The sequence below is a fragment of the Plectropomus leopardus genome, chromosome 3, assembly GCF_026936395.1.
Source record: "Plectropomus leopardus strain MGB_pleo_1.0 chromosome 3, ASM2693639v1, whole genome shotgun sequence".
In the NCBI taxonomy this organism is placed as follows: Eukaryota; Metazoa; Chordata; class Actinopteri; order Perciformes; family Serranidae; genus Plectropomus; species Plectropomus leopardus.
Window position 1 is genome coordinate 25,283,732 of NC_142178.1, and position 16,315 is coordinate 25,300,046.

The following is a 16,315-nucleotide window of genomic DNA, read 5'->3' on the forward strand; positions in this document are numbered from 1 at the left end:
ATGGATTTATCAGGAAGAATTGTAATGTAGCTGGTTGAAGTGAATCTGATTTTAACATCAGCTAGATCTTTATTTCAAGCATGGCAAATAAAATAAGACAACAACAAAAACTTCTTTACTTTCTGTCGGCAATGGGGTCATCACTCAAAGACGTAATAAACGTCAAAGTAGTCATTACTTTTAAAAAGTAAAGCATTACTTGACTGAATTACACCCCTTTAAAAGTAATTAGTCTGTTACACTACTAACGACATTACTTTTAACTCTGAACATTGCCTGGGATGCACTGTCACCTAGCTAATTCTTTTATCCCTCTATTAGTGAATCTCCTAAACTCAGCACAAAAGGAGTTGTAAAGAGTGTAAAATGAGGAGCAGTGTTGCATGTATTTGAAGGCACTTTTTGTTACATCTGTCTGTGTCATGCACTTTAAGTCCTTTTCTGCACAATGTATGAATTTTTATGTAGCAGCCTTTATGTTCAAGATAAATTTACCAGGGACAAAATAAAGTCAACTTGAATCTTAAACCTTGAAGTTATAAAATAAATCAGACCATATGCCTGCATATCAGCACAAACAGAATTAAGATGGCACTGCGGTGAGCTATAACTGCCTCAAAATAAAAATACATAAATAAATAAAACAACATTAAAGAGTTGGCCTGTCTAACACCATCTCGTACAAATATTAAATGCTTCAAAATACTATATACAGCAGGCCTAAATAAAATAACGTGAGAGAGTGGCCTTCTTATCACCTTAAATTTTAACTAGGGTTGCAAATTGTAAGCATATTCCTTAATCAATCATTTGTAACACTAACAATTGATGGATAAATTGTCACTTAAAAAGAAAAACACAAAAACTTAAGCTTATACCAAACAATACCAAATATGTTTTTTTTTCTCAGTCAAAGCTCAAGAAACACGTTGAATATTCTCTGACAACATTTCATTTGAAGATGTAGAGGCCTAGACATATGGAACACACCAAATATTACTGAATATTGCATCGCTTTGCCCGCTTCATTTTCCACTGTCACCGCTGCTCACTGAAACATGCTTTCACAGTGCACCATACTGATAACTAGAATGTAATGAAAGACATCACCTTGCTTGTATTTCAGAATCAGATCTTTCACATCCAATTTCACAATGTTTGATCAAATTCTTAACGACTGATTCATCAATCATCTTTCAATCATTATCATATCCTAGAGTAAACCTTAACTTTGCTTTATGTACAGTATTAGGATGATTGTTTTGTTAATGTAAAATCTTAATCTGCAAAGCATATTCTGACTTTACAGTATCTTTTAGATGAATTTAGTGGGGTATAAAGTATTATATTTTCCTCTGAAATGTAGTGGATTAGAAGAAAATACTAAGTAAAGTAACATGTTTATACTTTTTCCTTCTAATTTTATTGGTACTTGATTAAGTGTACTTCACCTGGATAAGCAAACCCAACCTCCTGCAGCACTGAATTCATAAGTTAATTAAGACACGTGTCAAACTTCAAACTTCAACCTTAATGTATGAGAGGCTGAAACCTGCAGCCCAGTATCAATGAACGGGACCCAGCTGTAGTCACTAGAGACAGGGGCCACCTGCAGCTTATCCTGCAGGCCCATTCTGCAGCAGCATAAACATACCTGCCCTGCTTTGGGACTGGGCCATCAGTGAGAGGGTGAACACACACACACACACACACACACACACACACACACACACACACACACACACACAGAACCAGTTCTTGAGGCCTACAGGTACTGATTTTACTGATAGCTTATGTCAGAACAAGGATTGGCTTTACTGGATTCCAGTAAGGACTCTGGTGAGAGGAGCTGTAGTGAGTCACACACATTGCCAGGAAACGCAAAACTGGCAGCCCAGTAGTTTACTACGTTTTAATGTGCAGTTAGCCAGCACCTCATATTTTAAGTGCAAGTCACGGTCGTGATATATTATGTCAATGGTTTGATGACAATTAACATGCAATGGCTTTACCAAAAACAACAATTTTCTTGGCAGTAAAGACTTTTTTTTTTCCATTTTGTCTGACGGTCTGATGAATCACCTGAACCAGTTTATAGAGTAATTAAAAGAAGTGGTGAGACTGCAGCCACACACACACACACACACACACACACACACACACACACACACACACACACACACACACACACACACACACACACACACAGACAGACTCCTAGACTCGCAAAGGCCCAAAGATAACACTAAAGCTCCTGATGGCGAGTCTTTACTCACACACACACACACATCTAATGGCACTACCAAAGCTCCTGATGATCTTTGTTGTGAAAAGTTAGCTGAGACTCTAGAGCCATCTTCAAGGTTCAGTCATCCGCTGTGCTCAGTGAGGAGTTTGCGGGATGGAAAAGCGTTTAAGCTGGATTCACAGTGGGGATCTCCGCAAAGCGCGCTCAGAAGACAGCAAAACCAAGTATTATCCAGCTCTCTTTGAAGAGTGGGAAATACCAGTTGTTATGTTTCCCCAAAATAAGCGGCGCGGCACACTGTGGGTTTGTACCTTCAATTTTTCTCCTTGTACAAATAAAACTAAACATGAGGGAAATGCAAACACACACAGCCATGCATGAGCACACAGGAAAACTCTTTTAGATTCAGGGGCACGCCGTATACATGAAAAAGCCTCAGTGATTTACTGTACTTGTACACGCGTACACACACTACACACACATGGCAAACCACTTCCTAACCCTTTACCGCTAACTAGAGTGTAGCAGTCTGAGAGTTATGTCCCTCCTCTGACTGCTCTTCTCGTAATCGTCGGCTGGCTGCGGCCTCAGCCACAGCACTGCCTTGCTGAGGAGCCTCCGGGAAAACAGAGCCAGCCAGCCACCTGTGAGGTAGGATGGCTGGCCTGATGCCAGAACAGAAAACAGATATGAAAGCGCGTACCTGTGAAGGCGTCACACTCTAGTGCAAACCGTACACACCAACACACACACACACACACACACACACACACACACACACACACACAAAAGGAAGGATAATTCCCTTGGCCACATGAAAGCGGGAGGCGGTGGGCAGAACGCCAGGCAGCGCTACCTGGAGACAAAGGAGCAGCACCTCTGGGGGGGGTTTGATGTTCATCTGGGATTCAACATGCTGATGGATCCTGCCTGTGAGGGGGAGAGGCAGATTGTGTGTTTGTGTGTGTGTACGCAGATGAATATATTTGAGCCTGCGAGCGATGTGTGCTCCCAGCATGCTGCAGCTCCGTAGTCTGCAATTAATCTCTCCGACATCAGGCCTTCCCCCAGAGGGGGCAGATTTCTCTCTGCTGCTACTGATCTCCGCCGCACAGCGGGCCCGGGGGCGTGTGGGCGGTCTGGGAGCTCACCCAGTCTACTCAGGCAGGAGGGGATCCACCTGAGACATGAGCGATGGCACAGCTCACCTGGTTTGGCAGGGGAGATAGTGTGATGTAAGATTGGTTGTGATCGTCGGCTAATTAAGCGTAAGAAAGCACTTTAAGTTATGTCACGACACGTTTATTTTCCTCGTCATTATCCTCCTCTCATAGAGCTATTTGTCAGTAGAACTATCAGGCTTTTAGCTGACATCCTTGGTTAAATAAAAGTTTTATTTGTGAACTACAAATACATTATTGTCATGTGAAAACTTTGTCTTCCCAGAGCATGACTTCTCTATTTTTAGGATCAAAGTCAAACAGTGTGGATTTTGCTTTGATGACGATGCATTTTGACATTATCCGATGGGTTTTAAAAGGCTTTCATGAGCCCCTCTAGAGTTTGACGGTGTCTCAACTCTTCAAGTGATCTGAAATCACCAGGACTGGAGGCACAAAGTTTTCATACATCATCAATGCAAGAGAAAAACACGGGTACAAATATTTGTACTGTATATGTTATCTATCATATTTTTAACATCACACACGCATTCTTATTTGACAAAGCTTCAGAATTAAATCAAATATTTGATCAAATTAAAAAGTTGCAATGAGATCGGACAAATCAGGAAACTGCAGTTGAATTTAATCAGTATGCTTAAAGTCTGTTAGAAAATAAACAAATTATGTTACATGCAGATTATGCTCTAAACTAATGATTATCTTTATTATCTACTAGTATGCTGTTTAATACCTCCACCGAGGAGGTTTTCTTTTTTATTCAGTCTGATTGTCAGCAGAATTACAGAAAAAAAATACTGTCCCGATTTTCATGAATTTGTGTGAAAGGAGCATGGGCAAAGGAAGAAACCGTTCAATTTTTGAGCGGATAAGAATCACTAGGAGGATAAAAAAATGATTTTCTACTTTAGTTAACACTGAGATAGAGCATTGGCCTTGGCAGAGTGCTGTGCTCTCCAAGTGCCCTTCCAGTTTTCTCTGGATTTATTTCACACTTGTTTAGTCTTTACAATGATGGCAAATTGTGAAAAAGGCTCCCGGAGCCTAACTATAATGTCTTCAAATTGCTTTTTGCTGCAACAATTAATCAATTGATCAATTCGTCAATTAACAGAAAACTTATCAACAACTATTTTGATCATCTACCTATTGTCTAAGCCATCCTTTGGCAAGCAAACCTCAAAAATTGGAGAATTTGCTGCTTTTCTTGTTCTTCCATTCGTGAAATGAATGTTATCATGTTTAGAAAAGTTGGCTGGTAAAAACTAGACGTTTGATATAGTCAGTTTGGGCTTTAGGATAGTGTGAGGAGCAAATAATAAAACCAAATAATTGTGTGCCATTTAGTTACATTTTTACAGCGCTTTGGGCAACATAGGCTGTTTTAAATGTGCTAAATAAATTAACTTGACAATTAAATGAATCAAGAAAATAATCCAGAGATTAATCAATAACAAAAACAATATTTAGTTGCAGCGCTGATTGTGTCAAACCAACTGTTCAAAACCCAAAGATATTAAGTTTACTGCCACAGAGGACAATGAGAACCAGAAAATGCTCACATTTTTAAAAGCTTGAATGGGAGAATTTTAAGGATTTTTGCTTATAATGATAAATTGATTACCAAATTGTTACATATTATTTTTCTTTAAATATATTAATCTTGCAGCTCTCTTGTTTTGATGATATATACAAGCGTTGTACCTAAAATCTCATCACCAAATTTCCACTGGCTAAAAATCAAGTGATGTGAACTTATTACCCCTCTTTGGTTTAAGGCATTATGGATGAGCTGTGGCCTTTGCAGAGTTACATAATCTGAATCAGAACCAAAAATAAGATGCCCTGGAAAACAATGCACGTCTCTGCCTTCCAAGCCTCCTGGTTCTGTTCCACATACAGCTGACTGATTGCACCGGTGGAAACGGTGCTGCTGCTGCTTCTGCTGGTGCCAGATAATCCCATGTTTATGTTTGCATGTGTATACTGAAACATGCACAGTGTCACTCCACATCAGTACAAAGGAGCTGTGATGTGAGGATTACCACACAGAAGCCACGCGGCGCTTTTGGTTTCATGCGGTGGGACGACGGTTGGCTGCCGCTGCGCACCACCAGGCTCTGTACTGTCCTAATGATGTTGTCTGAGCGCTGAGGGGTGGGGATGTTGGGGTTCTGGGGGCAGGGGAAAATGGGGAGGGGATGTTACTTATCTCCACTGCTCTGCAGCATTTCTCTTAATTAAAACTCCTATCTGTGTCTTTGAAGTTCATAATGAGTCAGTTTGGTTACGCGGAGGAACCGGGAGAAAATAAGGCCAGACCTGATATTTATGCTGTTATTTCTCCACCTCTGATTCCTCCTGGTATTCGACACCATATTGAATGTATGTTATTGCGTGTTACGCTAGGGAACAAATATGTAACGTGTTGTTGTGGAGTCTCTTCTTCAGTCATTTACATGAAAACAACCTAGAGGAGTGACGACGTAAGAAATGAGGCCGATAAAAAGGAGCCAGTGCTGCTCATTTTTCATTATAGGATGTGAATGGGTTTAATCTTATCACTGGCTGCTCCTCACAGCTTGTGCTGATCTCTCTCTCTCTCACTGCACACTCCTGCTTTCACAGGCCTTTCAGATTACAGTCAAATATTACAGCCCGTGACCAATCTCCAATTAACCAAATGTTGTAGGGGTATAGTATCACCCTTGGCTCCTTTCATGCTCCTTTAACGCCTTTTCAAGGGGCTTGAATATTTTTCACTTCTGTACTATGAAATATCATTCTGTTAAAGCCTCCTTACTCTTCCTCACAGCTCCAATGAAAGCTTAACCTAAATAAATCAGTCTTCCTGTAATGTATTCCAAATCAGCTTGGAATTAATTGAACCTCAAAATTGTATTCCAATCAAGTAAATTACCACAGCATCCCGGTTTTGAAAGGCTGACCAAGGAATTTTAGTGTCTTTAATTTTCGTCACAAACTACCAGGCATTATCAAGCGTTAAATGGGCTGATCTTTTGACAACATGGTCTTCATGCATTTCTCTGGTTTACATGCATCTCCTTTGTATGCGTTTTGACGTGCTTTGGCTGTGGTGTCACCGTGACGTTTTTAAATCTACCCTTTCTCTCATGTTGTGCCTCACCATCATGTCCATATGTTGTCAAAGCAGATAGGAAAATAATTAGAGGCTGAACATTATGGGTTGAATAAATCACAGAAATATGGGCGTGTCCAAAAATGACAACCAAGATGGCGCTGATGAGCAGATTGAAGTCTGTAAGACTGGGAGAAATGTTTTTACAGTGTGCTGCTCTGATTTGTTGACCTGGACAAGTCTTTATTTACAAGTACACACAAATCTTCAGATATTTCTTGGAGTGCTTTTCTTTTTTTTTCTTTTGCTTACCATGAGATGAACCTCAGAGATCACCTGGGGACTTTTCTCAATCCTTCACTTCTCTCTTAAACTCCAGTTGCTCAAAGCTTCTCTGTTTTCTTCCAAGCAAAAAGGAACCAGCACCTTCATGTCCAGATACAGTGAAACTCCAGATAGCATGTTATTTATTTCTCCTCCTTTTTCTTGAATTGAGAAAACTTCAAACGAGCTCCCAGATAGTGTGAAGCACGTTTGATGTGGCCAGGGACAAATATTGCAGTCGACACTGATGTAAAGTTTGGAGAAGGTGTGGTGAAAAGCTCAATATGAGAGAGACAGAAAAAGACTTCCTATGTACTACCATATGTCATATATATGGCATAAATGTGTCTTTGTGTTTTGGGTTTAGATTCACTTTCTAATATTTTTGAGTTGACGTTTGAAATAAGCTTTTGTCTGCTCTTGAAGTCTGTGTCAACAGTGACAAACAGTTGCTGTAGTCAGAAATGAGACTGACATGCATTTGTACTGTATTGCTCTATGAAGTCTGATGACTGTGGGAATGAGGGCTGTGAGAGGGTTTTAGCTTTCTGGCAATAGGTTTCCTGTTTGAACTACCACAAAATAGAGTTCTGTGGCTTTTGATTGCTAACTTAATTATTCTCCATGACCTTTCCTCTGCTTCAAAGTCAGTTGATCAACTGCAACCACTGGAGTTTCATATTTCAGTTCTTGAACTGATAATTCTGTGTCAGGACGTTGTAAATCGACAACAGGCTCTGAACATGTGTGGACTGTTTTAATTACTCCTAATCAAGATCTAAAAAAACCCTGAAATTACTCAAGAAATCAAACACACACTTTACAAAGCTCTTAAAGATGATATATGTGTGAAAACACTAATTTTGTATTTTTAATGCAGTATTTAATGAATTTTTTGTCCACGTGGGGACAGCAGAGCAAGCTGTAAACACAACATTAACATATTGGTAAGCCTGGAATGAGAAGTTTATGTTTGAAATGTTTTATTTCTTAGTGACTAGTGCCATAGCTAAATTAAAATTGGCTTTGTCTTCAAATGCAACTGAACTAAACTAAATGCAACTAAAGTTGTGTGTGCGATTGCTCAACCTCTACTGTCAAGTTTTTTCCCCAAGAAAGCAATTGCCTTATTATATATTTCACAGACTCACAACATAAATAGCATTCATGTCAAGTCGTGTTTCAGGCCCTTTATGAATATAGGTCTAATATTCACTCTACTTTTAGCTCTGTTTTTGATCTCCACCATTGCCTGAGTGAAATATCTGGCCCATTTGCTGCTAAATTCTCCACTATGTTCACCAGCCAGTCACTGACTGTGTCTGCCTGCAGTGGGTTTTTAATGCTTTTTCACTGAAAACAACACAACTGGACGAGAGCGGTGAGGGTGAACAAATATTGTAAAATGCTATACTTTATTTGAAGTTTTCTAATAAGCAACTGACACACAACACGAATATCTTTCACTTTTCTATGTAATTTTGGAGGCTACTAATAACAGGGAAAATAGTGTTCCACTGTTTCCAATTTTAGCATAACACACTGTCTGTTTTGTCAGCAGATCAGCTGAGCTGGTAAAATGCTTCTTTTTGTTTCATTTTAATTGACTAGCAGCATAAAATTCAATGGATTTGTTCTTTCAGTGAAATTATTCTGAAATCTGCAACTACTTATTAACTCTTCATAACCACAGCAAAAAGCATTTCTTAATTCCTCCTTGTAAACTAAAATATGAAACCTGGATTTTCCATGTGTGCTGTCTTTAAACAAAGTCTCTATTTTCCTTTATAAGTATCAGAACTGTCTGAGGAAATTATGTGGAAATTACCTCACTCATAAAAAAGGTTACTCGAATAGTTGCTGGTTGTTAAACTACAGCTCCGTTTGTGTTTTTATGCATTGAAACTTAACAATTTGGCAATGCTGAAGTAAATTTATGGTTAGTTTTAGGAACAAAAACCATTTGGTTATGGAAAGGACCAATTTTTAACTTAAAACAACAAATTTTGGTGGGCGCAATCCCTGTTGGAAGAGATGCAATGTCTTGGTAAAAAACAGACACTTTTTGTGGCACCATCCTTGCTGGAAAAACACAGGAGAGTTGCTAAAAAAGCACCCATGTTTTGGAGCTAAAAAGCCATTGGAAACTGAGATAGGTCGTCAGAAAACACCCACATTTTGGGACTAAAATGCCACAGTAAACACAGTGACGTGTCACCCCCCCACACACACATATGCACACAAACACACACATTTTAGGGCCAAATGCAGCTGGAAACACAGCAATGGCTCACTAAAAAACAACTGGTTTTGTTGTTTTTTTGGTCTGGAACACTGGTTGTCAGCTTGGTAGGAGTTTTGCCTCAGTGTCACGCCATTCACCATTCTCTCCAACTCTTGATGTCAAACTCAACTCATATATTATGCCACTTTGGAAACGTTGATGTAATACATATGAAAGGTGCAAATTAGGACTGTCAGTGTTAACGTGAATGAGATTAAGGTCCGTACATACCTCGTTTTTGTTTTTTTTTAATTGTGTTGATCGCCGATGGACCTTCCTGCCTTGTCATGCTAGCTTCTCAGTAAGGGGGCTGAGTAACGCTCCAAAGTTGGGATACATTTTGGCGATAGAAAAATTGCATAGTGATTTTGCAGGGGTCCCTTGACCCCTGACCTCACGATATCTGAATGAAAATGGGTTCTATTGGTACCCATGAGTCTCCACTTTACAGACATGCCCACTTTATTTTAGTCTAATGGTAAAAATGGCTTTACATTGTCAATATGGACTTCAAAACTGTTTTGTAATGTAAAATAATGTAATGATTAACTCTTTGAATTCTGTGATGTATAGTGATTTAAAAAATCAATTGTTTGACAGCCCTAGTTACAGTGTTACGTATGTATTTTGTAGAAATGTACAATGCCAACATTTTCTTATGACAACTGGGCTGGAAACAATAAAACAAAGCAATAGAATGAAAGACTTTAAAATGCTCCATAGAGATTTTTCATTATGAGCAACGCTTCATTGCACATCATTGTTTAAACCATTTAAAAGATAAATAATATTGAATAACAGCTGTGAGGCTTTAATTTGATCAACCTTAAACTCAAAATGCAAATAAAAAGTGGAAGAGCAGGAGGAAGCAATGTTGTGTTTATCGTTGATATCTCAAAGGCCAGGACTCCAGCCGATAGCAGATTTTCCATCTATAACTGACACACACAGCCCAGGGCCTGGAAATCTCCTTTCTGTGTCCAGAGGCTGAATTTAGTGGAGCATCTTGAGAAAATGCATCTGCAAGGACACAGAAGTCCTCTTCAGGTCTAAACCTTTGATCCTTAAGAGACCCCCACCTTCCTTTTACCCCTTAGGTACAGGCATCAGTGTAATTGAAGATCATTACCGACCCACAATGCAACCCTCTCAGCGACCGTCTCAATAATGGAAATGAATTGTGTGGTGCGGAGCAGCTCACAACAGCATAAAATGGAAGCCAAGAGGTAGAAGGAGCGAGGGACGTATTCCAAATTGAAATGAAGTGGAAATATCCTGTCCGTGGTGCCATTGGTTAGCCAAGGAGCCGAAACGAGCAAGATTACTGGCTTACATTTGTAGCTCCTCAGTGTTTTTGTTTTGTTTCGCTGAAGTGGGGTGGTATAGGGGGGTTGTGTGTGCACTTCAAAAGAATTTGCAACAAACCTAATTCATCTGAAGCGTAGGATGAGCTGGTAAGAAAGATGAAAGATGAAAGTGAGTTGGCATGGAAACAGAAAGCACATCAGTGCTCGCTGGCACACAAAAGGGCTGCCTGTGTTGCATGTTGCATTTTTGCGGGAAGGGATCCAGAGAGGCTTCAAGTGCTATCATGACCTTACAAACAAAATTAGCCAATTATGACTAACTAGGGTGCTCAATTTCCACTTTTTTATGCGACCGTGCTTATCTTGTTTTTCTCTATTTTTACATAGGCCTATAATCTGGAGCATAGAATCAACATTTTTGTTACACACCTTCGAGTATATTTCCTTCACGCTTGTTATGTTGGAGTGTTGCAGATCAACACAAGAGTACATTCAAGATTTCCAAAACACCTATAAAGCTAATTCCATCTCTGTTTCACACTTTATTTCAACCCCTGGCTGTCCCTGTCTCTGCTGTTATCACTCTTCATCTTATCATAGACCCAGGTGAAGTATTAATTGGCGAGCAGCGTGAGCCCATATATCTCTCTTTCCATTTGATCTCAGGTAGGGGAATTCCACAAGTTGCTACTGCACAGACCTCCAGTGCTGCTGCTGCTGCACACACACAGGCACATGCATGCTCAGTGCATTTCTACACAAAAATAAGAAGAGTCAACAGAACAAAAAGAACACTGAGGATCTCAAAGAGAAAGTTTTCTGCAGCATTCACAGAACAAACACAGCCAAAGTAAGAAAAAAACAAAAAAAAAAACATTAAAGCAGACAATCACTTCCAGAAAAGCAAACATTGTACAACACTGTTGCCCCCAAACATTTGCGGCCAAAACATTTGAAACAAAGAGGGCCTCTAAACAGGTAAACCGCCAGGACACACTGTTTACCATTTCATGTTCTCTCTCCGCATACGAGTTTGATCTTTTTCTCCTGTATATCCCGCAGTGTCACAAACACAATGCAGTGTCTCGCAGCTTCAAAGGCCCATCGGTGACAGGTTCAGGGGGAAAAGATCAAATATTCATTTCTAAGACACTGAATGGAAATTTAAATGAAATACAGCGAAAATAGGAAAATAACTGCTGGTGTCACTCGTGACAGGGTGACGGCAGAGAGGAAAAACCTTTGGGCTCTCCTTTGTGTTTTTGCGTGTTTTTATTTTTAAGGTGGTGACGATGGCTGTTTTTCTTCCTTAAATTTGCTTGCACAGAGTTTCATCCTTAAAAAAAGTTTGACAATCAGAGAGACAGACAGACAGACTGACTTGGAGTCTGACTTTAATTGTTACTTATATCTAAAAACCTTTTTCAGCCTTTTTTGAAACTTTGGGGTGTCTTGCTCCTCACTGCAGCCAACTTTGTGTGTAAGATCGCAGACTTGTTTTGCCCTTAATTAAAACTTTTCAGTTTGTTGCTTGTTATGGCACCAAATGTTCTCATCATATCATCATATTAACTGGCAATCCTCTCTTGGCTCACTCTTCGCTCGCCGCACACCATCAACAAAATATCCCTCTGGGCCTCCGTGGCGCGCCCAGCAAAGAGCTAATTGAATTAAACTGCATTAATATGACTTACTGTTTGTCCTTCCAATCGTAGACGAACATCGCTCTCTAATGCCCTCATGTTTATGATTATATGGGATATTGATTCCAGCACTTAAAAGAGATGTGCGTTTTATCATATCATCCAAACAGCTCTCTCATGGTTGCTTGTTTACAGCAAAACCCGTCTAAATCGTAAACACAGATAGCAAACACATGCATGCAAAATTCCCACAGCAATTTGAATACCAATCCTATGCAAACACCCCTTTTTACTCTTTCTATGCACTTGCGGAGGAAGCAACTTAATCTATCTCCTCTTAGAGGCGAGCTGGGTTGTCAGCTGAGATCTGGGCGGGCTGCGAACCGATTGCTAGATGAGTGTTTCATCAATATAACAACGATAACAACGCAGCTGACCTTGTGAAGCCTCTGAAGCCAAACTTCACAGAGACAGGAGGAGCTCCCTCCACTTCTGTTAAGTGTGTGAAGAGGTGGAGGGCTTTACTGGATTATTGTGATCCCTGCCTGGCTGGCACACGCAAGGGAGCGTCTGCACTGAAACTCAGGATATGTGGAGAATCGCTGCCGTCATTGTTTTCCTTATGTCACTTTTTTGTACACTTTGATTTTAAGTGTGAGGAGAGTTGGCTGTAGGTATGCTGAAGATCTTATCCAACATCACAAAAGCAAACATCCCACCAACTGCCAGACAACACCAAAATTAATTTACCTCCTCTTTTTCTTATGTGGACCCCCTTGTTCTTCTCTTCCCCATACTGCACCATATCATCCCTTCTCCCCCTTACATTGTGTGCATGTGTGGATGCATCTGAAATGTGAGGGACTGCTCCAGCAGAGTAGAAAGCGGAAGAGAGACCAGCCGGCACATGTTGAAAGGCATGGCTGCTCTTTAATGTGGCTCCAGCTCAGGAGTCCTGGGCCTAATGAGGTGCTGTGGAGCTCTGCTGCTGCTGCTCCATCTCCAGTCGCCTACACACCAGCAGCCCACATACTGCCACCGCTGCACCATTCAGGATCATTAAGGAGATGCTCCCAAATTCCTCCAGGGACGCTGAAAGAACGGAATAGCGGAAAAAAAAAATTGGCACACAGGAGTTTGGGTGAGAACTGCACTCCAGTTGCCAGAAGCCACACCCTGCAGCCAGCGCGCACACACACACACACACACACACACACACACACACACACACACACACACACACACACACACACACACACACACACACACACACACACACACACACACACACACACACACACACACACACACAGTCATTCATAGCCAACTTATTCTTGACCAACACTCGGCAGTAACTGTAGCATTTGTGTAAGAAAAGAGAGGTACAGCAGTCGCATCGTTCAGCTCACTCAAGTTTAATGTAGGATCAGCAGAGACAGGGCCAGACGTAATTTAGATTTGATAAAATCTGTTTCTCTTATTATTATTGATTGTTTTTTTCCAATTTGTGGCCTAGTATGGTAAAAGCCACTTTCATTTTCAGCAGATTTAAGAAAGCATACATTCGTTTGTCAGAAATGATGTTTTGTGATTCTTTTGTTGAAAGCGAGGCGAAATGAGAAAGTAATGTTAGTCAAGCAAGTATCTTACTGTCCAAAATCCTCCCCCCTGAATTATTATCATTAATTCAGAAAATGCTATTATCAAATACCATAAAAATCATACATGAATAACTTTTTAATGTCAGATTTGCACCTCATCTCTGTGTCTGTTCGGCTCTCATTTGTTGTTGGCAGTTTGCACACCAGGATTTGATTTTAGATGACAGAAACGGTGTAGATGTTGGGTTGTAAATATTAAACATGTTTATCAGATAGGCACAATACAAGCAGTTCATAGTTGAGTTTTCTAAAAAGGAGTGGAAGTCACTGAAATTAACACAGGTAGCATCTCAAATTTTTTTGTTGTGCATGTTTTGATCCCTGAACTCTTAGTGTCAAGCAAAAAACTCTTATGTTTACCTCAGTTTGTTGGTGGTTGTATTGATTTGAAAGGATTTCCACAAACTTTAACTTCAAATTCTATGCGACTAATTTTATTACATTAAAAGACCCACTTGCTAGCAAAAATGTTGGCATTGTACATTTCTGAAAATTACTGAAACATTACATTTGCGCATTATTATCAAGCAACAGCCTCCATGACATAAAAATGAAGCCGATTCAGGAGTGCCAATAACTGCAGTTCCTCTAATGGCCACTTGAGGCTGATTTCAAAACAGAGTCAATCCCCATAGAAGCCCATGTTAAATTGTCCAACTTTACAACAGAAATAAACATGATTACAGTCTTTTGTTTCTATAGCCAATTTTCCCCATCATGGCAACTGTATGGGGGATTCATTTCATATAACTGAAGCATTAACACTTTATTAAGACCCAAAGTTACTTAAGTTATGTAAGGGTTGGGCCATTTGAGTGACAGGCTGACTATAAGTCCTCTCGCTTGCTGCACTCTATGAGTCAGATCCTCCCCTCGCTCCTCACAGCTCCACCTCTTACATTTGAATATTATTATGCAGCAAATACATTGAAACTTTACATTTCAACAATCCTGTGGTTGATGTGTGGTTAGTTTGAGGCACAAAAGCCAGTTAGTTATTGTAAGAAAAACATAATGTTTTGTTACAAAACAAGCTGGGATCTCCCAGTAGAAAACAATCGCTTTTCATGGCACTCTCCCCGCTGACGGGATGCTACAAAAGACCCACATATGAAGCCTAAAAGTTTTGTTGCTGTTTTGTCTTGAACAGTAGTTTACAGCTCGGCAGGCGTCTCACCCAGATGTCACGCTATTCACCAATCCCCGCCACCTCCTGATGACAGTCTGTTTATATATTGCCTCAGTTTAGAAATGTTATGATACATACAAAACATGCAAATGCAACATATTTATGGTTTGCAGAAACATACATGCAGACATTTACTTCTGGCGACTGGGCTGCACTTGGAGTCCACTTTCTTGCATCATAATAGAAGTCTAAAATAGAGAAAATAATGATTGCACCACCACCACTGCCTGACTTAACAGCATCTTGATAACAACAGCACTTCAAACATCAAAGTGTAGCAATGAAAAAAGTCGAAAAAAATTCCTGAGCAGGAAATATTGGTGCAGTTGTGTGTATGTCTGTGTATGCATGTGATGCTGCTGGTGCTGCTGGTGCTGTGTGACAGTGGTATACCGCCCAACGAACAGGATGAATAATCCCCAACACCATCAAAGGATCCTCAAGTAGGGAGCTCAGGCCATGACAGTGGCACATACAGCAAGTCTCCTAGCCTGTCTCATACCCCCTGGGGACAGCAGAGGCCGAGGAGAAAGGGGAGAGGAATAGAGAAATGGGGAGAGAAATAGAGAAATGGGGAAAATGACGGGAGAAGAGAAGGGGAAGAAGCCGAGAGGGGGAATTGGAAAGGGAGAGAAAAGTGTAGAAGAGCAAAAAATAGACGAGATTTGGTGGTTGAGGAGAGGAGATAATGTGAACGGGAGTAAGTTCAACAGCATTTAAAAATTATTCCTTTGGGTGATGGAGACAAAGTGTAGAAGATAGGGGTATGTCCCAGCCTTGGGGAGCGTAGACATGACATGTTGTGTTGACTCGTCACTCTGCTCGCTTTAAAAGATGACCCGCTGAAAGCAGTTTTATTTTTTATTTTCTTAAGGTCTGGCGTGAGTGCCAAAACAAACTAAGCTAATAATGATTTCACAAAGGCCCTGAAGTCCTAAAACATACTATTTAAAAAAAAAAAAAAAAAAAGTGCCCACATTTATTATAAACTTTTTTAGTGAATTTATTATCTTTTGCACAAAAGATATAAGTAGATAACTTGTGTGCACATTGTACATACAAGATGTGAATATTTACACACAAGTTATTGTCTTGTGTTCAAAAGATCAAAAAGAAGTAATTTTTCAGGACTTTGGGGGTCTCAGTCGGGTGCAGCCTTAGGAGAAACAAACCAGATACATTTTAGATTTATATTTTTGGAGCAGGCCATATGTTCTCATTTTCCCCACATTTGTCTTCTGCAGTTCTGTGTAGCAAACGTCAATAATCAATTTGATAGGCTTGTTTGTGAAGGTAAACGTTTACCGTAATAACTGGAGTAGTGACGCCAGTTGAAAAAGAAAAAAACACTCCGTGAAGATTATCGTTCCTCATTCTT